We start from the raw sequence: 16,514 nt of genomic DNA, 5'->3' as shown, positions 1-16,514 counted from the left end.
GCAGTTCAGGCGCCGGCAGGACCGGTGAGACAGGCAGTTCAGGAGCCGGCAGGACAGGCGAGACGGGCAGTTCAGGTGCCGGCAGGACGGGCGCCGCCGTCACGTGGCCAGCAAGGGGCACCTTGGAGGGCACCTTGGGCGTGCGGCCAGCAGGGGGCGCCTCGTCGGGCGCTGCAGTCACTTGGCCAGCAGGGGGTGCCTCGGCGGGCGCCGCAGTCACTTGGCCAGCAGGGGGCGTCGCAGCGGGCGCCGCCATCACGCGGCTAGCAGGGGGCGTCGCAGCGGGCGCCGCCATCACGCGGCCAGCAGGGGGCGCCGCCATCACGCGGCCAGCAGGGGGCGCCGCCATCACGCGGCCAGCAGGGGGCGCCGCCATCACGCGGCCAGCAGGGGGCGCCGCAGCGGGTGCCGCAGCCAGAGTGGTGGCAGCTGTAGGGACTGCAGGAAGAGCAGGCAGGACAGGCGGGTCAGGTGGGTCAAGCAGGACAGGCAGGACAAGCGGGTCAGGCGGTGCCGTGGGCAAAGCGGCGGCAGCTGCAGCAGGCAGGACAAGCAGGACAAGCGGGTCAGGCTGGACCGGCGGGTCAGGCTGGACAGGCGGGTCAGGCTGTGCCGCGGGCAGTGTGGCGGCAGCTGCAGCAGGCGGTGCCGCGGACAGAGAGGCGGCAGCTGCAGCAGGCGGTGCCGCGGGCAGATCGGCGACAGCTGCAACCGGCGGTGCCGCGGGCAGATCGGCGGCAGCTGCAGGCAGCGCAGCCGCGGGCAGATCGGCGGAGGCAGCAGGCAGCGCAGCCGCGGGCAGATCGGCGGAGGCAGCAGGCAGCGCAGCCGCGGGCAGATCGGCGGCAGTCGCAACAGGCGGTGCTGCAGGCAGATCGGCGGCAGCAGCAACAGGTAGTGCAGCCGCGGGCAGATCAGCGGCAGCAGCAGCAGGCAGTGCTGCAGGCAGGTCGGTGGCAGCAGCGGGTGGTGCCGCGGGCAAAGCGGCGGCAGCAGCAGGCTGTGCCGCGGGCGGAGAGGCGGTAGCAGCAGCAGCCGGCGGTGCCGCGGGCAGGTCCGGAGCCGGCAGGAGGGATGCCGAGCACATCGGCGCTGTCCCTTTAAGGGCTATTGGAACGCGGGGAATAGCGTCCCTCACGGCGCGTATTCCTCCGTGGCCCAGGCACGCCGGCCGGAAGCCGTAAGCCTCTAACGGAGGTGGCTTTTCCTCAACGTGAGGCGTACCGGCATCAGCGGCGTCTTCCCCAGCGGGCGTAAGGGAGCAGGCTCCTAGAAAGAGCGCTGCCTCTTCCTCACGCCGCGCTCGGCGTTGCTTACGCCGGTTCCTTTTGGAGCTGGGGGGTTGAGCGGCCGAAGCCGCTTTAAGCTCAGTCGTGCGCTGTGGACGACGCGTCCTTTGCTGGGCGGCGGAGCCTGGAGCTCTAGCCGTCTTGCCCAAGACGGAGAGGGCGTTCGAAGGTTAGTCGGGGGGCGGCTCCCAGGAGGTATATCCCAGCGGGGACAACCAAACAGCCGCTCTCTCCCTTAGCCGACGAAGGGGTTCTTCCACCCTTACGAGAAGCTGTTTCTCACCGTGATCGTCTCTCTTCTTCAAGAGCTTCCAACACTCCTTTATTAGCGGGCGCGCTACCGGATCATCACGGAGCTCCAGCAGGTTGGTCCAGTGAAGGACTTCTTCATCCACAGGGAGTTCGTCCCTGACAGCGCTGAGCTTGGTGGGGAGACTTGTCATTCTGTCACGTTCGGTGGGGAGGCGAGCAAGGAAGCAGGCGAGTAGCAGCCAGGAGTTAGGGAAACGGGGTTTATTTGGAGACAGACGGACAGGTACGGACATCGACGGACACTACAATGACAAGTCTGGGGAAGACTGACTCAGACGAGGACTAAATACACAAGACAAGCTAGACTTAACAGGACACAGGCGATCACAATTAGGGCTGAACACGAGGTAACGAGGTGGGCGTGGCACACATCGGGAGCGGACGGAGCGGGGCGTGACACAGACGAAAAACGCACCAGCTCACCTTCAAGCCCGCTGGGTATGTACAACGTGCAACATCCGTTTTCTCTCTGGATAACTGTTGAGTTGCTTGAATCCTGCTGTATTTTTGGGAAATTTATCCGGGTTGAGTTAATGATGGGCAAAGAGAAAAGTGTGCACAGGCATATCTTAAAAAAGAGTTTTGCTTAAAAAGATTATATTTTTATATTAAATAGTATGAATTCTAAGTGTTGTCTTTTTTTTTTTTTATATAAAAAAGCAATTGTATTCAAAATGTAATGAGGACTGAATACAGATACAGTCCTGATACAACGCGTGATATTGTTCCCAAGTTCAATACACTTCTGATCGCATTTGCATTTGCGCGATATTCAGTCGGAGAGACACGCGCGTATTAGCAAGAAACGAGCCTAATTACACTCAAAAACAGCCATTCGAGTCAACATTTGCGATTTATGAAGGAATCGTTATTTTGAACAGGTTTATTTTAGTGAAGTCGTCCAAGCAGTTTGCAAATCTAAGAGGATCGAACTTTTTGTATCCGCACATTGCACTGGTAAAAGATTAAAAAAATCTAAAAAATAATTGAAAAATTATTAAATAAAAACACAGCAATCTTTTATTAATTGACTTACATTAGCGTTTTGTAAACCGCCGGCAGCCATGTTGCCATATATTTGTGCTCAGTGCATGTCTTGCCTCATGGTGACCTCTTCACTAATGTGGCCAAGACGAAGCTTCATAAACCATTTGCTGCATTTGATAACCCCACTAGGTGGTGCGAGGTCATGAGAATGGGAATCTTGGATAATACAACTACACCAGCAGTGCTTGCTCATTATTTGCTAATGCAGAATGATTGTACTGGTGATTGATAGAACTGCTGAAAATAAGTAGAATGGAAATCTTGCATGATCCTACACCCCAAGTACTACCTGTGGCTCTAAAACACCCTGACAATGCACAAGGAACAAATGTGAAAACCACCAAATTATGAACTTCCTGATGTTCTATTTGAGATGTGCACTGCCTGGGAATCGAACCCAGGTCACAAGAATGGAAACCTTGCATGATACCACTACACCAGCAGTGCTTGCCCATTATTTGATAATGCGGAATGATTGTACTGGTGATTGATAGAACTGCTTAAAATATGTAGAATGGAAATCTTGCATGATCCTACACCAGCATTGCTTGCTCACTGTTTGCTAACAAGGAATGCTTCTACTGGTCATTGACTGAACTGGTGAAAATAAGTTGAAAGGGAAACTTGCATGATCATACTCCCTGAGGCTCTAAATCACCCTGACAATGCCCATGGAACAAATGTGAAACCCAGCAAATATCCTACTTCCAGATGTTATATGTAAGATATGCACTGCCCGGGAATCGAGCCCAGGTCACAAGAATGGGAACCTTGCATGATACCACTACACCAGCAGTGCTTGCTCAGAATTTGCTAACGTGGAATGCTTGTACTGGTCATTGATAGAACTGCTGAAAATAGGTAGAATGGAAATCTTGCATGATCCTACACCCCGAGTACTACCTGTGGCTCTAAAACTCCCTGACAATGCACAAATGTGAAAACCACCAAATTTCAAACTTCCTGATGTTCTATATGAGATGTGCACTGCCCGGGAATCGAACCCAGGTCACAAGAATGGGAACCTTGCATGATACCACTACACCAGCAGTGCTTGCTCAGCATTTGCTAACGTGGAATGCTTGTACTGGTCATTGATAGAACTGCTGCAAATAAGTAGAATGGAAATCTTGCATGATCCTACACCCCGAGTACTACCTGTGGCTCTAAAACTCCCTGACAATGCACAAGGAACAAATGTGAAAAACACCAAATTTCAAACTTCCTGATGTTATATATGAGATATGCACTGCCCGGGAATCGAACCCAGGTCACAAGAATGGGAACCTTGCATGATACCACTACACCAGCAGTGCTTGCTCAGCATTTGCTAACGTGGAATGCTTGTACTGGTCATTGATAGAACTGCTGCAAATAAGTAGAATGGAAATCTTGCATGATCCTACACCCCGAGTACTACCTGTGGCTCTAAAACTCCCTGACAATGCACAAATGTGAAAACCACCAAATTTCAAACTTCCTGATGTTCTATATGAGATGTGCACTGCCCGGGAATCGAACCCAGGTTACAAGAATGGGAACCTTGCATGATACCACTACATCAGCAGTGCTTGCTCAGCATTTGCTAACGTGGAATGCTTGTACTGGTCATTGATAGAACTGCTGCAAATAAGTAGAATGGAAATCTTGCATGATCCTACACCCCCGGTACTACCTGTGGCTCTAAAACTCCCTGACAATGCACATATGTGAAAACCACCAAATTTCAAACTTCCTGATGTTCTATATGAGATTTGCACTGCCCGGGAATCGAACCCAGGTCACAAGAATGGGAACCTTGCATGATACCACTACACCAGCAGTGCTTGCTCAGCATTTGCTAACGTGGAATGCTTGTACTGGTCATTGATAGAACTGCTGCAAATAAGTAGAATGGAAATCTTGGATGATCCTACACCCCCAGTACTACCTGTGGCTCTAAAACTCCCTGACAATGCACAAGGAACATATGTGAAAACCACCAAATTTCAAACTTCCTGATGTTTTATATGAGATGTGCGCTGCCCGGGAATCGAACCCAGGTCACAAGAATGGGAACCTTGCATGATACCACTACACCAGCAGTGCTTGCTCAGCATTTGCTAACGTGGAATGCTTGTACTGGTCATTGATAGAACTGCTGCAAATAAGTAGAATGGAAATCTTGCATGATCCTACTCCCCGAGTACTACCTGTGGCTCTAAAACTCCCTGACAATGCACATGGAACAAACGTGAAAAACACCAAATTTCAAACTTCCGGATGTTATATATGAGATATGCACTGCCCGGGAATCGAACCCAGGTCACAAGAATGGGAACCTTGCATGATACCACTACACCAGCAGTGCTTGCTCAGCATTTGCTAACGTGGAATGCTTGTACTGGTCATTGATAGAACTGCTGCAAATAAGTAGAATGGAAATCTTGCATGATCCTACACCCCGAGTACTACCTGTGGCTCTAAAACTCCCTGACAATGCACAAATGTGAAAACCACCAAATTTCCAACTTCCTGATGTTCTATATGAGATGTGCACTGCCCGGGAATCGAACCCAGGTCACAAGAATGGGAACCTTGCATGATACCACTACACCAGCAGTGCTTGCTCAGCATTTGCTAACGTGGAATGCTTCTACTGGTGATTGATAGAACTGCTGCAAATAAGTAGAATGGAAATCTTGCATGATCCTACACCCCCAGTACTACCTGTGGCTCTAAAACTCCCTGACAATGCACAAGGAACATATGTGAAAACCACCAAATTTCAAACTTCCTGATGTTCTATATGAGATGTGCACTGCCCGGGAATCGAACCCAGGTCACAAGAATGGGAACCTTGCATGATACCACTACACCAGCAGTGCTTGCTCAGCATTTACTAACGTGGAATGCTTGTACTGGTCATTGATAGAACTGCTGCAAATAAGTAGAATGGAAATCTTGCATGATCCTACACCCCCAGCACTACCTGTGGCTCGAAAACTCCCTGACAATGCACAAGGAACATATGTGAAAACCACCAAATTTCAAACTTCCTGATGTTCTATATGAGATGTGCACTGCCCGGGAATCGAACCCAGGTCATAAGAATGGGAACCTTGCATGATACCACTACACCAGCAGTGCTTGCTCAGCATTTGCTAACGTGGAATGCTTGTACTGGTCATTGATAGAACTGCTGCAAATAAGTAGAATGGAAATCTTGCATGATCCTACACCCCGAGTACTACCTGTGGCTCTAAAACTCCCTGACAATGCACAAGGAACAAATGTGAAAAACACCAAATTTCAAACTTCCTGATGTTATATATGAGATATGCACTGCCCGGGAATCGAACCCAGGTCACAAGAATGGGAACCTTGCATGATATCACTACACCAGCAGTGCTTGCTCAGCATTTGCTAACGTGGAATGCTTGTACTGGTCATTGATAGAACTGCTGCAAATAAGTAGAATGGAAATCTTGCATGATCCTACACCCCGAGTACTACCTGTGGCTCTAAAACTCCCTGACAATGCACAAATGTGAAAACCACCAAATTTCCAACTTCCTGATGTTCTATATGAGATGTGCACTGCCCGGGAATCGAACCCAGGTCACAAGAATGGGAACCTTGCATGATACCACTACACCAGCAGTGCTTGCTCAGCATTTACTAACGTGGAATGCTTGTACTGGTCATTGATAGAACTGCTGCAAATAAGTAGAATGGAAATCTTGCATGATCCTACACCCCCAGCACTACCTGTGGCTCTAAAACTCCCTGACAATGCACAAGGAACATATGTGAAAACCACCAATTTTCAAACTTCCTGATGTTCTATATGAGATGTGCACTGCCCGGGAATCGAACCCAGGTCACAAGAATGGGAACCTTGCATGATACCACTACACCAGCAGTGCTTGCTCAGCATTTGCTAACGTGGAATGCTTGTACTGGTCATTGATAGAACTGCTGCAAATAAGTAGAATGGAAATCTTGCATGATCCTACACCCCCAGTACTACCTGTGGCTCTAAAACTCCCTGACAATGCACAAGGAACAAATGTGAAAACCACCAAATTTCAAACTTCCTGATGTTCTATATGAGATGTGCACTGCCCGGGAATCGAACCCAGGTCACAAGAATGGGAACCTTGCATGATACCACTACACCAGCAGTGCTTGCTTAGCATTTGCTAACGTGGAATGCTTGTAATAATAATAATAATAATACATTTTATTTAAAAGCGCCTTTCAAGACACTCAAGGACACTGTACACAACAAATGATAAAAAAACAAACATAAGAGCAAACAATTTACAAAATCTATATAAAACAATCCAAATTAAAAAGATAGAATAAAAGAAAGGTTATGTTGGAAAAGCAAATTGAAACAAGTGAGTTTTGAGCCTAGATTTAAAAAGAGAAAGAGAAGTAATGTTTCTAAGGTCTGGAGGAAGCGAATTCCAGAGGCGGGGAGCAGAGCAGCAGAAAGCTCTGCTCCCCATGGTGGCAAGACGGTGAGAAGGGACAGAGAGAAGAAGAGAGGAAGAGGATCTGAGGCAGCGTGATGGAGTGGAGACCTGAACCAAATCAGACAAATATGGAGGGGAGAGGTGATGGATGGCCTTAAATGTATACAGAAGGATTTTGAAGTTGATGCGCTCTATAACCGGTAGCCAGTGAAGCTGCTGCAAAACAGGGGTGATGTGGTGGATAGAAGGGGTCTTGGTGATAATACGAGCAGCAGAGTTCTGGACAAGTTGTAGCTTATGGATGGATTTCTTAGGGAGACCAAATAAAAGTGAATTACAGTAATCGATCCGGGAAGTGACAAGGCTATGGACAAGAATGGCGGTGGCTTGTGGGGTGAGTGATGAACGGAGACGATTAATGTTGCGCAGATGAAAATATGCGGACCGAGTGATATTATTGAGATGTGAATTAAAAGATAAAGTGCTGTCAAGGATGACACCAAGACTTTTCACATTTGGGGACGCGGAAACTAAAGAGTTATCTATATTAATAGAAAAATAATCAATTTTGGATAGTGTTGATTTGGAGCCAACTAGAAGAAACTCTGTTTTATTACTATTAAGTTTGAGAAAGTTTGAAGAGAACCAAGATTTAAGTTCAGCTAAACAGAGGCTAAGGGAAGGTGGAGGAAGAGTGAAGTTTGGTTTAGTGGACAAATAAAGCTGGGTGTCATCGGCATAACAGTGAAAATGAATATTATATTTACGGAAAATATGACCAAGAGGAAGAAGGTAGATAATGAAGAGAAGGGGCCCCAGGACAGATCCCTGGGGCACACCAGTAACAACAGGAGAAGGCTGTGAAGTGAATGATTTAAGCTGGATAAACTGAGTGCGGTCAGACAAATATGATTTAAACCAGTGTAATGGTGTACCAGAGAGACCAATGGAGGTTAACCTACTAAGAAGAACAGAGTGAGAGATAGTATCAAAGGCTGCACTCAGATCCAGAAGAATAAGAATGGTAAGAAAACCAGAGTCAGCTGCCATAAGAAGGTCATTGGTTATTTTTATGAGGGCTGTTTCAGTGCTATGGAGGGGTCGAAAACCAGACTGAAACTGTTCATACAAATTATTATTAGTTAAGTGAGAATGGATCTGTGTTGCAACTATTTTTTCAAGAATTTTTGAAAGGAATGGTAAATTTGAAATAGGGCGGAAATTATCATAATTATTATGATCAAGACCAGTTTTTTTCAATATTGGGGTGATAGCAGCAGTTTTGAAAGAGACAGGAACAGTTCCAGTGGTAAGTGAAGAGTGAATGATTGCAAAGATAATGGGAAGCAAAGAGGGTAGACAATCTTTGACTATAGCTGTTGGAATAGGATCTAACTGACAGGTGGAGGATTTTGACTTACAGATGAGATTTGAAATATCAGAAACAGAGGGGAGCTGAAAAGCAGAAAAACAATGTGTTGGCAAGATAATTTCAAGGGAGGTATTACAAGAATCATCAGAAGCTAAGTCTTGATGGATTTTGTGAATTTTCTCAGTAAAAAATAGCATTAGAGAGTCACAGAAAGAAGATGAGTATAGGTGAACAGGTAGAAAATCCGGTGGCATGAAAGTAGAGTTAAGCAGTGAAAACAGTGATTTAGTTGAATCTTCATTAGAACAGATAATATTAGTAAAATAAGTAGATTTGGTTTGGTTAAGGCATTCCTTATAATATGTAATATGATTACTATACATTTCTTTATGGATTGTGAGACCAGTTCTCTTATAAAGACGTTCAAGCCGTCGACCTTTTGCTTTCATAAGCCTGAGTTCAGATGTAAACCAGGGTGCTGACTGAGAAAATGTTACAGATTTAGTTTTTAATGGAGCAACAGAGTTTAAAGTACTATTAAGACTACTGTTATAATGAGAAACCAGATCATCTAAGGTGAGTAAGTTGTTGAAATCTGAAAGTCTTGAAAAAGCTAAAGAAAGAGTGTTAGGATCAATTTTTTTGATATTACGGAAAGAGATGGTGCGAGGATTCTTGGATATAGAAAGGGTAATTTTAACATTAAAAGAGAGTAGCAGATGATCAGAGATTGGCAGTTCATCAGCCTTGCAGTTGAAGGGAGTTAGTCCAGAGCAGCAAACTAAGTCCAAAGTATGGCCCTTAGTATGAGTGGGAAAGTTTATATATTGATGAAAACTAAAGCTATCGAGGCAGGATGAAAAATTTTTGGTGAGTGGATGATTAATGTTGTCCATATGTATGTTAAAATCTCCCAGAAGTATTATATTAGGAGATACAGTAGCCAAGTGGGTCAGCAAATCAGCAAAGTCTCTTATAAAATCAGAATTAGACTTTGGAGGGCGGTAGATAGCAGCTACAACAGTTGGAACAGGTCCCGAGAGTTGACAAACAATGGATTCAAAGGAACTGAATACAGGTACAGACAACGACAGAACTTTCCAATTCTCGCGATAGATTACCGCGAGACCTCCACCACGGCCGTACTCCCGAGGTTGACAGGTATAAACAAACCCCGGGGGAGTGGAGTCGTTGAGCTGGGAAAAATCTTTGGGCTGTTGCCACGTTTCAGTCAAACAGAAAAAATCAAACTTACGGTCGGTTAGGAGATCTTGGACGAGATGTCCCTTGCTCGTAAGCGAGCGGATGTTGAGCAGACCGAAGTTGACACGAGTGCTATTAGACTTGGCAAAAGTGTTAGTGTTAGCCGACCTGGTCAGGCTGGCTAATACACTGTGGTCAACAGCCCGGTCGGAGTTCTGTGGAGAACAGCGAGAAGTGGACCAGAATGACTGTATTGGTTTGGATTTGTCATGAAGAAAGTCCCGGCGAGAGCCCCGATGAATATACTTTCGGCGAGGGAGGAATGCGATGTCTGTGTGAAGATGAAGCGCAGCCGGCGGTGGAGCAGCCAGATGAAAACGAAGTTGAAGGAGCTCGTCAGCTGTATACCGGTAAAGTCCAAAACCGGGTTGAAGGACCAACGACAGGAGAGTCCAGACAAATACGAACGGTACACAGTTCCTACCAGACAACATCGTAGAGGAATACGCCGGAAAACCAAATAGAAAAATAGAAAAAGATACCGGAGAGCAGCGGCAGCAAATTACGCCAGCGTTCACTCAACCCGGTTGTACTGGTCATTGATAGAACTGCTGCAAATAAGTAGAATGGAAATCTTGCATGATCCTACACCTCCAGCACTACCTGTGGCTCTAAAACTCCCTGACAATGCACAAGGAACATATGTGAAAACCACCAAATTTCAAACTTCCTGATGTTCCTGATGATATGAGATGTGCACTGCCCGGGAATCGAACCCAGGTCACAAGAATGGGAACCTTGCATGATACCACTACACCAGCAGTGCTTGCTTAGCATTTCCTAACGTGGAATGCTTCTACTGGTGATTGATAGAACTGCTGCAAATAAGTAGAATGGAAATCTTGCATGATCCTACACCCCCAGTACTACCTGTGGCTCCCTGACAATGCACAAGGAACATATGTGAAAACCACCAAATTTCAAACTTCCTGATGTTCTATATGAGATGTGCACTGCCCGGGAATCGAACCCAGGTCACAAGAATGGGAACCTTGCATGATACCACTACACCAGCAGTGCTTGCTCAGCATTTGCTAACGTGGAATGCTTGTACTGGTCATTGATAGAACTGCTGCAAATAAGTAGAATGGAAATCTTGCATGATCCTACACCCCCAGCACTACCTGTGGCTCTAAAACTCCCTGACAATGCACAAGGAACATATGTGAAAACCACCAAATTTCAAACTTCCTGATGTTCCTGATGATATGAGATGAGCACTGCCCGGGAATCGAACCCAGGTCACAAGAATGGGAACCTTGCATGATACCACTACACCAGCAGTGCTTGCTTAGCATTTGCTAACGTGGAATGCTTCTACTGGTGATTGATAGAACTGCTGCAAATAAGTAGATTGGAAATCTTGCATGATCCTACACCCCCAGTACTACCTGTGGCTCTAAAACTCCCTGACAATGCACAAGGAACATATGTGAAAACCACCAAATTTCAAACTTCCTGATGTTCCTGATGATATGAGATGTGCACTGCCCGGGAATCGAACCCAGGTCACAAGAATGGGAACCTTGCATGATACCACTACACCAGCAGTGCTTGCTCAGCATTTGCTAACGTGGAATGCTTGTACTGGTCATTGATAGAACTGCTGCAAATAAGTAGAATGGCAATCTTGCATGATCCTACACCCCGAGTACTACCTGTGGCTCTAAAACTCCCTGACAATGCACAAATGTGAAAACCACCAAATTTCAAACTTCCTGATGTTTTATATGAGATGTGCACTGCCCGGGAATCGAACCCAGGTCACAAGAATGGGAACCTTGCATGATACCACTACACCAGCAGTGCTTGCTCAGCATTTGCTATACGTGGAATGCTTGTACTGGTCATTGATAGATCTCCTGCAAATAAGTAGAATGGAAATCTTGCATGATCCTACACCCCGAGTACTACCTGTGGCTCTAAAACTCCCTGACAATGCACAAATGTGAAAACCACCAAATTTCCAACTTCCTGATGTTTTATATGAGATGTGCACTGCCCGGGAATCGAACCCAGGTCACAAGAATGGGAACCTTGCATGATACCACTACACCAGCAGTGCTTGCTCAGCATTTGCTATACGTGGAATGCTTGTACTGGTCATTGATAGATCTCCTGCAAATAAGTAGAATGGAAATCTTGCATGATCCTACACCCCGAGTACTACCTGTGGCTCTAAAACTCCCTGACAATGCACAAGGAACAAATGTGAAAAACACCAAATTTCAAACTTCCTGATGTTATGTATGAGATATGCACTGCCCGGGAATCGAACCCAGGTCACAAGAATGGGAACCTTGCATGATACCACTACACCAGCAGTGCTTGCTCAGCATTTGCTAATGTGGAATGCTTGTACTGGTCATTGATAGAACTGCTGCAAATAAGTAGAATGGAAATCTTGCATGATCCTACACCCCGAGTACTACCTGTGGCTCTAAAACTCCCTGACAATGCACAAATGTGAAAACCACCAAATTTCCAACTTCCTGATGTTCTATATGAGATGTGCACTGCCCGGGAATCGAACCCAGGTCACAAGAATGGGAACCTTGCATGATACCACTACACCAGCAGTGCTTGCTCAGCATTTGCTAACGTGGAATGCTTCTACTGGTGATTGATAGAACTGCTGCAAATAAGTAGATTGGAAATCTTGCATGATCCTACACCCCCAGTACTACCTGTGGCTCTAAAATTCCCTGACAATGCACAAGGAACATATGTGAAAACCACCAAATTTCAAACTTCCTGATGTTCCTGATGATATGAGATGTGCACTGCCCGGGAATCGAACCCAGGTCACAAGAATGGGAACCTTGCATGATACCACTACACCAGCAGTGCTTGCTCAGCATTTGCTAACGTGGAATGCTTGTACTGGTCATTGATAGAACTGCTGCAAATAAGTAGAATGGCAGTCTTGCATGATCCTACACCCCGAGTACTACCTGTGGCTCTAAAACTCCCTGACAATGCACAAATGTGAAAACCACCAAATTTCAAACTTCCTGATGTTTTATATGAGATGTGCACTGCCCGGGAATCGAACCCAGGTCACAAGAATGGGAACCTTGCATGATACCACTACACCAGCAGTGCTTCCTCAGCATTTGCTATACGTGGAATGCTTGTACTGGTCATTGATAGATCTCCTGCAAATAAGTAGAATGGAAATCTTGCATGATCCTACACCCCGAGTACTACCTGTGGCTCTAAAACTCCCTGACAATGCACAAGGAACAAATGTGAAAAACACCAAATTTCAAACTTCCTGATGTTATATATGACATATGCACTGCCCGGGAATCGAACCCAGGTCACAAGAATGGGAACCTTGCATGATACCACTACACCAGCAGTGCTTGCTCAGCATTTGCTAATGTGGAATGCTTGTACTGGTCATTGATAGAACTGCTGCAAATAAGTAGAATGGAAATCTTGCATGATCCTACACCCCGAGTACTACCTGTGGCTCTAAAACTCCCTGACAATGCACAAATGTGAAAACCACCAAATTTCCAACTTCCTGATGTTCTATATGAGATGTGCACTGCCCGGGAATCGAACCCAGGTCACAAGAATGGGAACCTTGCATGATACCACTACACCAGCAGTGCTTGCTCAGCATTTGCTAACGTGGAATGCTTCTACTGGTGATTGATAGAACTGCTGCAAATAAGTAGAATGGAAATCTTGCATGATCCTACACCCCCAGTACTACCTGTGGCTCCCTGACAATGCACAAGGAACATATGTGAAAACCACCAAATTTCAAACTTCCTGATGTTCTATATGAGATGTGCACTGCCCGGGAATCGAACCCAGGTCACAAGAATGGGAACCTTGCATGATACCACTACACCAGCAGTGCTTGCTCAGCATTTGCTAACGTGGAATGCTTGTACTGGTCATTGATAGAACTGCTGCAAATAAGTAGAATGGAAATCTTGCATGATCCTACACCCCCAGCACTACCTGTGGCTCTAAAACTCCCTGACAATGCACAAGGAACATATGTGAAAACCACCAAATTTCAAACTTCCTGATGTTCCTGATGATATGAGATGAGCACTGCCCGGGAATCGAACCCAGGTCACAAGAATGGGAACCTTGCATGATACCACTACACCAGCAGTGCTTGCTTAGCATTTGCTAACGTGGAATGCTTCTACTGGTGATTGATAGAACTGCTGCAAATAAGTAGATTGGAAATCTTGCATGATCCTACACCCCCAGTACTACCTGTGGCTCTAAAACTCCCTGACAATGCACAAGGAACATATGTGAAAACCACCAAATTTCAAACTTCCTGATGTTCCTGATGATATGAGATGTGCACTGCCCGGGAATCGAACCCAGGTCACAAGAATGGGAACCTTGCATGATACCACTACACCAGCAGTGCTTGCTCAGCATTTGCTAACGTGGAATGCTTGTACTGGTCATTGATAGAACTGCTGCAAATAAGTAGAATGGCAATCTTGCATGATCCTACACCCCGAGTACTACCTGTGGCTCTAAAACTCCCTGACAATGCACAAATGTGAAAACCACCAAATTTCAAACTTCCTGATGTTTTATATGAGATGTGCACTGCCCGGGAATCGAACCCAGGTCACAAGAATGGGAACCTTGCATGATACCACTACACCAGCAGTGCTTGCTCAGCATTTGCTATACGTGGAATGCTTGTACTGGTCATTGATAGATCTCCTGCAAATAAGTAGAATGGAAATCTTGCATGATCCTACACCCCGAGTACTACCTGTGGCTCTAAAACTCCCTGACAATGCACAAATGTGAAAACCACCAAATTTCCAACTTCCTGATGTTTTATATGAGATGTGCACTGCCCGGGAATCGAACCCAGGTCACAAGAATGGGAACCTTGCATGATACCACTACACCAGCAGTGCTTGCTCAGCATTTGCTATACGTGGAATGCTTGTACTGGTCATTGATAGATCTCCTGCAAATAAGTAGAATGGAAATCTTGCATGATCCTACACCCCGAGTACTACCTGTGGCTCTAAAACTCCCTGACAATGCACAAGGAACAAATGTGAAAAACACCAAATTTCAAACTTCCTGATGTTATGTATGAGATATGCACTGCCCGGGAATCGAACCCAGGTCACAAGAATGGGAACCTTGCATGATACCACTACACCAGCAGTGCTTGCTCAGCATTTGCTAATGTGGAATGCTTGTACTGGTCATTGATAGAACTGCTGCAAATAAGTAGAATGGAAATCTTGCATGATCCTACACCCCGAGTACTACCTGTGGCTCTAAAACTCCCTGACAATGCACAAATGTGAAAACCACCAAATTTCCAACTTCCTGATGTTCTATATGAGATGTGCACTGCCCGGGAATCGAACCCAGGTCACAAGAATGGGAACCTTGCATGATACCACTACACCAGCAGTGCTTGCTCAGCATTTGCTAACGTGGAATGCTTCTACTGGTGATTGATAGAACTGCTGCAAATAAGTAGATTGGAAATCTTGCATGATCCTACACCCCCAGTACTACCTGTGGCTCTAAAATTCCCTGACAATGCACAAGGAACATATGTGAAAACCACCAAATTTCAAACTTCCTGATGTTCCTGATGATATGAGATGTGCACTGCCCGGGAATCGAACCCAGGTCACAAGAATGGGAACCTTGCATGATACCACTACACCAGCAGTGCTTGCTCAGCATTTGCTAACGTGGAATGCTTGTACTGGTCATTGATAGAACTGCTGCAAATAAGTAGAATGGCAGTCTTGCATGATCCTACACCCCGAGTACTACCTGTGGCTCTAAAACTCCCTGACAATGCACAAATGTGAAAACCACCAAATTTCAAACTTCCTGATGTTTTATATGAGATGTGCACTGCCCGGGAATCGAACCCAGGTCACAAGAATGGGAACCTTGCATGATACCACTACACCAGCAGTGCTTCCTCAGCATTTGCTATACGTGGAATGCTTGTACTGGTCATTGATAGATCTCCTGCAAATAAGTAGAATGGAAATCTTGCATGATCCTACACCCCGAGTACTACCTGTGGCTCTAAAACTCCCTGACAATGCACAAGGAACAAATGTGAAAAACACCAAATTTCAAACTTCCTGATGTTATATATGACATATGCACTGCCCGGGAATCGAACCCAGGTCACAAGAATGGGAACCTTGCATGATACCACTACACCAGCAGTGCTTGCTCAGCATTTGCTAATGTGGAATGCTTGTACTGGTCATTGATAGAACTGCTGCAAATAAGTAGAATGGAAATCTTGCATGATCCTACACCCCGAGTACTACCTGTGGCTCTAAAACTCCCTGACAATGCACAAATGTGAAAACCACCAAATTTCCAACTTCCTGATGTTCTATATGAGATGTGCACTGCCCGGGAATCGAACCCAGGTCACAAGAATGGGAACCTTGCATGATACCACTACACCAGCAGTGCTTGCTCAGCATTTGCTAACGTGGAATGCTTCTACTGGTGATTGATAGAACTGCTGCAAATAAGTAGAATGGAAATCTTGCATGATCCTACACCCCCAGTACTACCTGTGGCTCTAAAACTCCCTGACAATGCACAAGGAACATATGTGAAAACCACCAAATTTCAAACTTCCTGATGTTCTATATGAGATGTGCACTGCCCGGGAATCGAACCCAGGTCACAAGAATGGGAACCTTGCATGATACCACTACACCAGCAGTGCTTGTTCAGCATTTACTAACGTGGAAT

At 46.0% G+C, this 16,514-nt stretch overlaps 39 non-coding genes across 39 annotated transcripts; all 39 read right to left on the bottom strand.

Annotated features, from left to right (window-relative positions):
- Positions 1-3,024: 3,024 nt before the first annotated feature.
- On the bottom strand, positions 3,025-3,095 carry trnag-ccc (transfer RNA glycine (anticodon CCC)). Its single transcript has one exon. It is a non-coding gene; the product is annotated as a tRNA-Gly (tRNA).
- A 281-nt stretch (positions 3,096-3,376) lies between these two features.
- Positions 3,377-3,447, bottom strand: trnag-ccc (transfer RNA glycine (anticodon CCC)). Its single transcript has one exon. It is a non-coding gene; the product is annotated as a tRNA-Gly (tRNA).
- A 184-nt stretch (positions 3,448-3,631) lies between these two features.
- Positions 3,632-3,702, bottom strand: trnag-ccc (transfer RNA glycine (anticodon CCC)). Its single transcript has one exon. It is a non-coding gene; the product is annotated as a tRNA-Gly (tRNA).
- Positions 3,703-3,893: 191 nt separating this feature from the next.
- trnag-ccc (transfer RNA glycine (anticodon CCC)) lies at positions 3,894-3,964 on the bottom strand. The gene has a single exon. It is a non-coding gene; the product is annotated as a tRNA-Gly (tRNA).
- Positions 3,965-4,148: 184 nt separating this feature from the next.
- trnag-ccc (transfer RNA glycine (anticodon CCC)) lies at positions 4,149-4,219 on the bottom strand. The gene has a single exon. It is a non-coding gene; the product is annotated as a tRNA-Gly (tRNA).
- Positions 4,220-4,403: 184 nt separating this feature from the next.
- On the bottom strand, positions 4,404-4,474 carry trnag-ccc (transfer RNA glycine (anticodon CCC)). The gene has a single exon. It is a non-coding gene; the product is annotated as a tRNA-Gly (tRNA).
- Positions 4,475-4,665: 191 nt separating this feature from the next.
- On the bottom strand, positions 4,666-4,736 carry trnag-ccc (transfer RNA glycine (anticodon CCC)). The gene has a single exon. It is a non-coding gene; the product is annotated as a tRNA-Gly (tRNA).
- A 191-nt stretch (positions 4,737-4,927) lies between these two features.
- Positions 4,928-4,998, bottom strand: trnag-ccc (transfer RNA glycine (anticodon CCC)). The gene has a single exon. It is a non-coding gene; the product is annotated as a tRNA-Gly (tRNA).
- A 184-nt stretch (positions 4,999-5,182) lies between these two features.
- Positions 5,183-5,253, bottom strand: trnag-ccc (transfer RNA glycine (anticodon CCC)). Its single transcript has one exon. It is a non-coding gene; the product is annotated as a tRNA-Gly (tRNA).
- A 191-nt stretch (positions 5,254-5,444) lies between these two features.
- trnag-ccc (transfer RNA glycine (anticodon CCC)) lies at positions 5,445-5,515 on the bottom strand. The gene has a single exon. It is a non-coding gene; the product is annotated as a tRNA-Gly (tRNA).
- Positions 5,516-5,706: 191 nt separating this feature from the next.
- trnag-ccc (transfer RNA glycine (anticodon CCC)) lies at positions 5,707-5,777 on the bottom strand. The gene has a single exon. It is a non-coding gene; the product is annotated as a tRNA-Gly (tRNA).
- Positions 5,778-5,968: 191 nt separating this feature from the next.
- On the bottom strand, positions 5,969-6,039 carry trnag-ccc (transfer RNA glycine (anticodon CCC)). Its single transcript has one exon. It is a non-coding gene; the product is annotated as a tRNA-Gly (tRNA).
- Positions 6,040-6,223: 184 nt separating this feature from the next.
- On the bottom strand, positions 6,224-6,294 carry trnag-ccc (transfer RNA glycine (anticodon CCC)). The gene has a single exon. It is a non-coding gene; the product is annotated as a tRNA-Gly (tRNA).
- Positions 6,295-6,485: 191 nt separating this feature from the next.
- On the bottom strand, positions 6,486-6,556 carry trnag-ccc (transfer RNA glycine (anticodon CCC)). Its single transcript has one exon. It is a non-coding gene; the product is annotated as a tRNA-Gly (tRNA).
- A 191-nt stretch (positions 6,557-6,747) lies between these two features.
- On the bottom strand, positions 6,748-6,818 carry trnag-ccc (transfer RNA glycine (anticodon CCC)). Its single transcript has one exon. It is a non-coding gene; the product is annotated as a tRNA-Gly (tRNA).
- Positions 6,819-10,441: 3,623 nt separating this feature from the next.
- On the bottom strand, positions 10,442-10,512 carry trnag-ccc (transfer RNA glycine (anticodon CCC)). Its single transcript has one exon. It is a non-coding gene; the product is annotated as a tRNA-Gly (tRNA).
- Positions 10,513-10,695: 183 nt separating this feature from the next.
- trnag-ccc (transfer RNA glycine (anticodon CCC)) lies at positions 10,696-10,766 on the bottom strand. The gene has a single exon. It is a non-coding gene; the product is annotated as a tRNA-Gly (tRNA).
- A 196-nt stretch (positions 10,767-10,962) lies between these two features.
- Positions 10,963-11,033, bottom strand: trnag-ccc (transfer RNA glycine (anticodon CCC)). Its single transcript has one exon. It is a non-coding gene; the product is annotated as a tRNA-Gly (tRNA).
- A 196-nt stretch (positions 11,034-11,229) lies between these two features.
- trnag-ccc (transfer RNA glycine (anticodon CCC)) lies at positions 11,230-11,300 on the bottom strand. The gene has a single exon. It is a non-coding gene; the product is annotated as a tRNA-Gly (tRNA).
- A 184-nt stretch (positions 11,301-11,484) lies between these two features.
- Positions 11,485-11,555, bottom strand: trnag-ccc (transfer RNA glycine (anticodon CCC)). The gene has a single exon. It is a non-coding gene; the product is annotated as a tRNA-Gly (tRNA).
- A 185-nt stretch (positions 11,556-11,740) lies between these two features.
- trnag-ccc (transfer RNA glycine (anticodon CCC)) lies at positions 11,741-11,811 on the bottom strand. Its single transcript has one exon. It is a non-coding gene; the product is annotated as a tRNA-Gly (tRNA).
- Positions 11,812-12,003: 192 nt separating this feature from the next.
- trnag-ccc (transfer RNA glycine (anticodon CCC)) lies at positions 12,004-12,074 on the bottom strand. The gene has a single exon. It is a non-coding gene; the product is annotated as a tRNA-Gly (tRNA).
- Positions 12,075-12,258: 184 nt separating this feature from the next.
- On the bottom strand, positions 12,259-12,329 carry trnag-ccc (transfer RNA glycine (anticodon CCC)). Its single transcript has one exon. It is a non-coding gene; the product is annotated as a tRNA-Gly (tRNA).
- A 196-nt stretch (positions 12,330-12,525) lies between these two features.
- On the bottom strand, positions 12,526-12,596 carry trnag-ccc (transfer RNA glycine (anticodon CCC)). The gene has a single exon. It is a non-coding gene; the product is annotated as a tRNA-Gly (tRNA).
- A 184-nt stretch (positions 12,597-12,780) lies between these two features.
- trnag-ccc (transfer RNA glycine (anticodon CCC)) lies at positions 12,781-12,851 on the bottom strand. The gene has a single exon. It is a non-coding gene; the product is annotated as a tRNA-Gly (tRNA).
- A 192-nt stretch (positions 12,852-13,043) lies between these two features.
- On the bottom strand, positions 13,044-13,114 carry trnag-ccc (transfer RNA glycine (anticodon CCC)). Its single transcript has one exon. It is a non-coding gene; the product is annotated as a tRNA-Gly (tRNA).
- A 184-nt stretch (positions 13,115-13,298) lies between these two features.
- Positions 13,299-13,369, bottom strand: trnag-ccc (transfer RNA glycine (anticodon CCC)). Its single transcript has one exon. It is a non-coding gene; the product is annotated as a tRNA-Gly (tRNA).
- Positions 13,370-13,552: 183 nt separating this feature from the next.
- On the bottom strand, positions 13,553-13,623 carry trnag-ccc (transfer RNA glycine (anticodon CCC)). The gene has a single exon. It is a non-coding gene; the product is annotated as a tRNA-Gly (tRNA).
- A 196-nt stretch (positions 13,624-13,819) lies between these two features.
- trnag-ccc (transfer RNA glycine (anticodon CCC)) lies at positions 13,820-13,890 on the bottom strand. The gene has a single exon. It is a non-coding gene; the product is annotated as a tRNA-Gly (tRNA).
- Positions 13,891-14,086: 196 nt separating this feature from the next.
- Positions 14,087-14,157, bottom strand: trnag-ccc (transfer RNA glycine (anticodon CCC)). Its single transcript has one exon. It is a non-coding gene; the product is annotated as a tRNA-Gly (tRNA).
- Positions 14,158-14,341: 184 nt separating this feature from the next.
- On the bottom strand, positions 14,342-14,412 carry trnag-ccc (transfer RNA glycine (anticodon CCC)). The gene has a single exon. It is a non-coding gene; the product is annotated as a tRNA-Gly (tRNA).
- A 185-nt stretch (positions 14,413-14,597) lies between these two features.
- Positions 14,598-14,668, bottom strand: trnag-ccc (transfer RNA glycine (anticodon CCC)). The gene has a single exon. It is a non-coding gene; the product is annotated as a tRNA-Gly (tRNA).
- A 192-nt stretch (positions 14,669-14,860) lies between these two features.
- Positions 14,861-14,931, bottom strand: trnag-ccc (transfer RNA glycine (anticodon CCC)). Its single transcript has one exon. It is a non-coding gene; the product is annotated as a tRNA-Gly (tRNA).
- Positions 14,932-15,115: 184 nt separating this feature from the next.
- trnag-ccc (transfer RNA glycine (anticodon CCC)) lies at positions 15,116-15,186 on the bottom strand. Its single transcript has one exon. It is a non-coding gene; the product is annotated as a tRNA-Gly (tRNA).
- Positions 15,187-15,382: 196 nt separating this feature from the next.
- trnag-ccc (transfer RNA glycine (anticodon CCC)) lies at positions 15,383-15,453 on the bottom strand. Its single transcript has one exon. It is a non-coding gene; the product is annotated as a tRNA-Gly (tRNA).
- A 184-nt stretch (positions 15,454-15,637) lies between these two features.
- Positions 15,638-15,708, bottom strand: trnag-ccc (transfer RNA glycine (anticodon CCC)). Its single transcript has one exon. It is a non-coding gene; the product is annotated as a tRNA-Gly (tRNA).
- A 192-nt stretch (positions 15,709-15,900) lies between these two features.
- On the bottom strand, positions 15,901-15,971 carry trnag-ccc (transfer RNA glycine (anticodon CCC)). Its single transcript has one exon. It is a non-coding gene; the product is annotated as a tRNA-Gly (tRNA).
- A 184-nt stretch (positions 15,972-16,155) lies between these two features.
- trnag-ccc (transfer RNA glycine (anticodon CCC)) lies at positions 16,156-16,226 on the bottom strand. The gene has a single exon. It is a non-coding gene; the product is annotated as a tRNA-Gly (tRNA).
- Positions 16,227-16,417: 191 nt separating this feature from the next.
- Positions 16,418-16,488, bottom strand: trnag-ccc (transfer RNA glycine (anticodon CCC)). Its single transcript has one exon. It is a non-coding gene; the product is annotated as a tRNA-Gly (tRNA).
- Positions 16,489-16,514: the final 26 nt, after the last annotated feature.

The sequence above is a fragment of the Paramormyrops kingsleyae genome, chromosome 5 (assembly GCF_048594095.1).
Source record: "Paramormyrops kingsleyae isolate MSU_618 chromosome 5, PKINGS_0.4, whole genome shotgun sequence".
NCBI lineage: Eukaryota > Metazoa > Chordata > Actinopteri > Osteoglossiformes > Mormyridae > Paramormyrops > Paramormyrops kingsleyae.
Note: the sequence above shows the minus strand (reverse complement) of the source record. Positions and strands in the feature narration are given on the sequence as shown.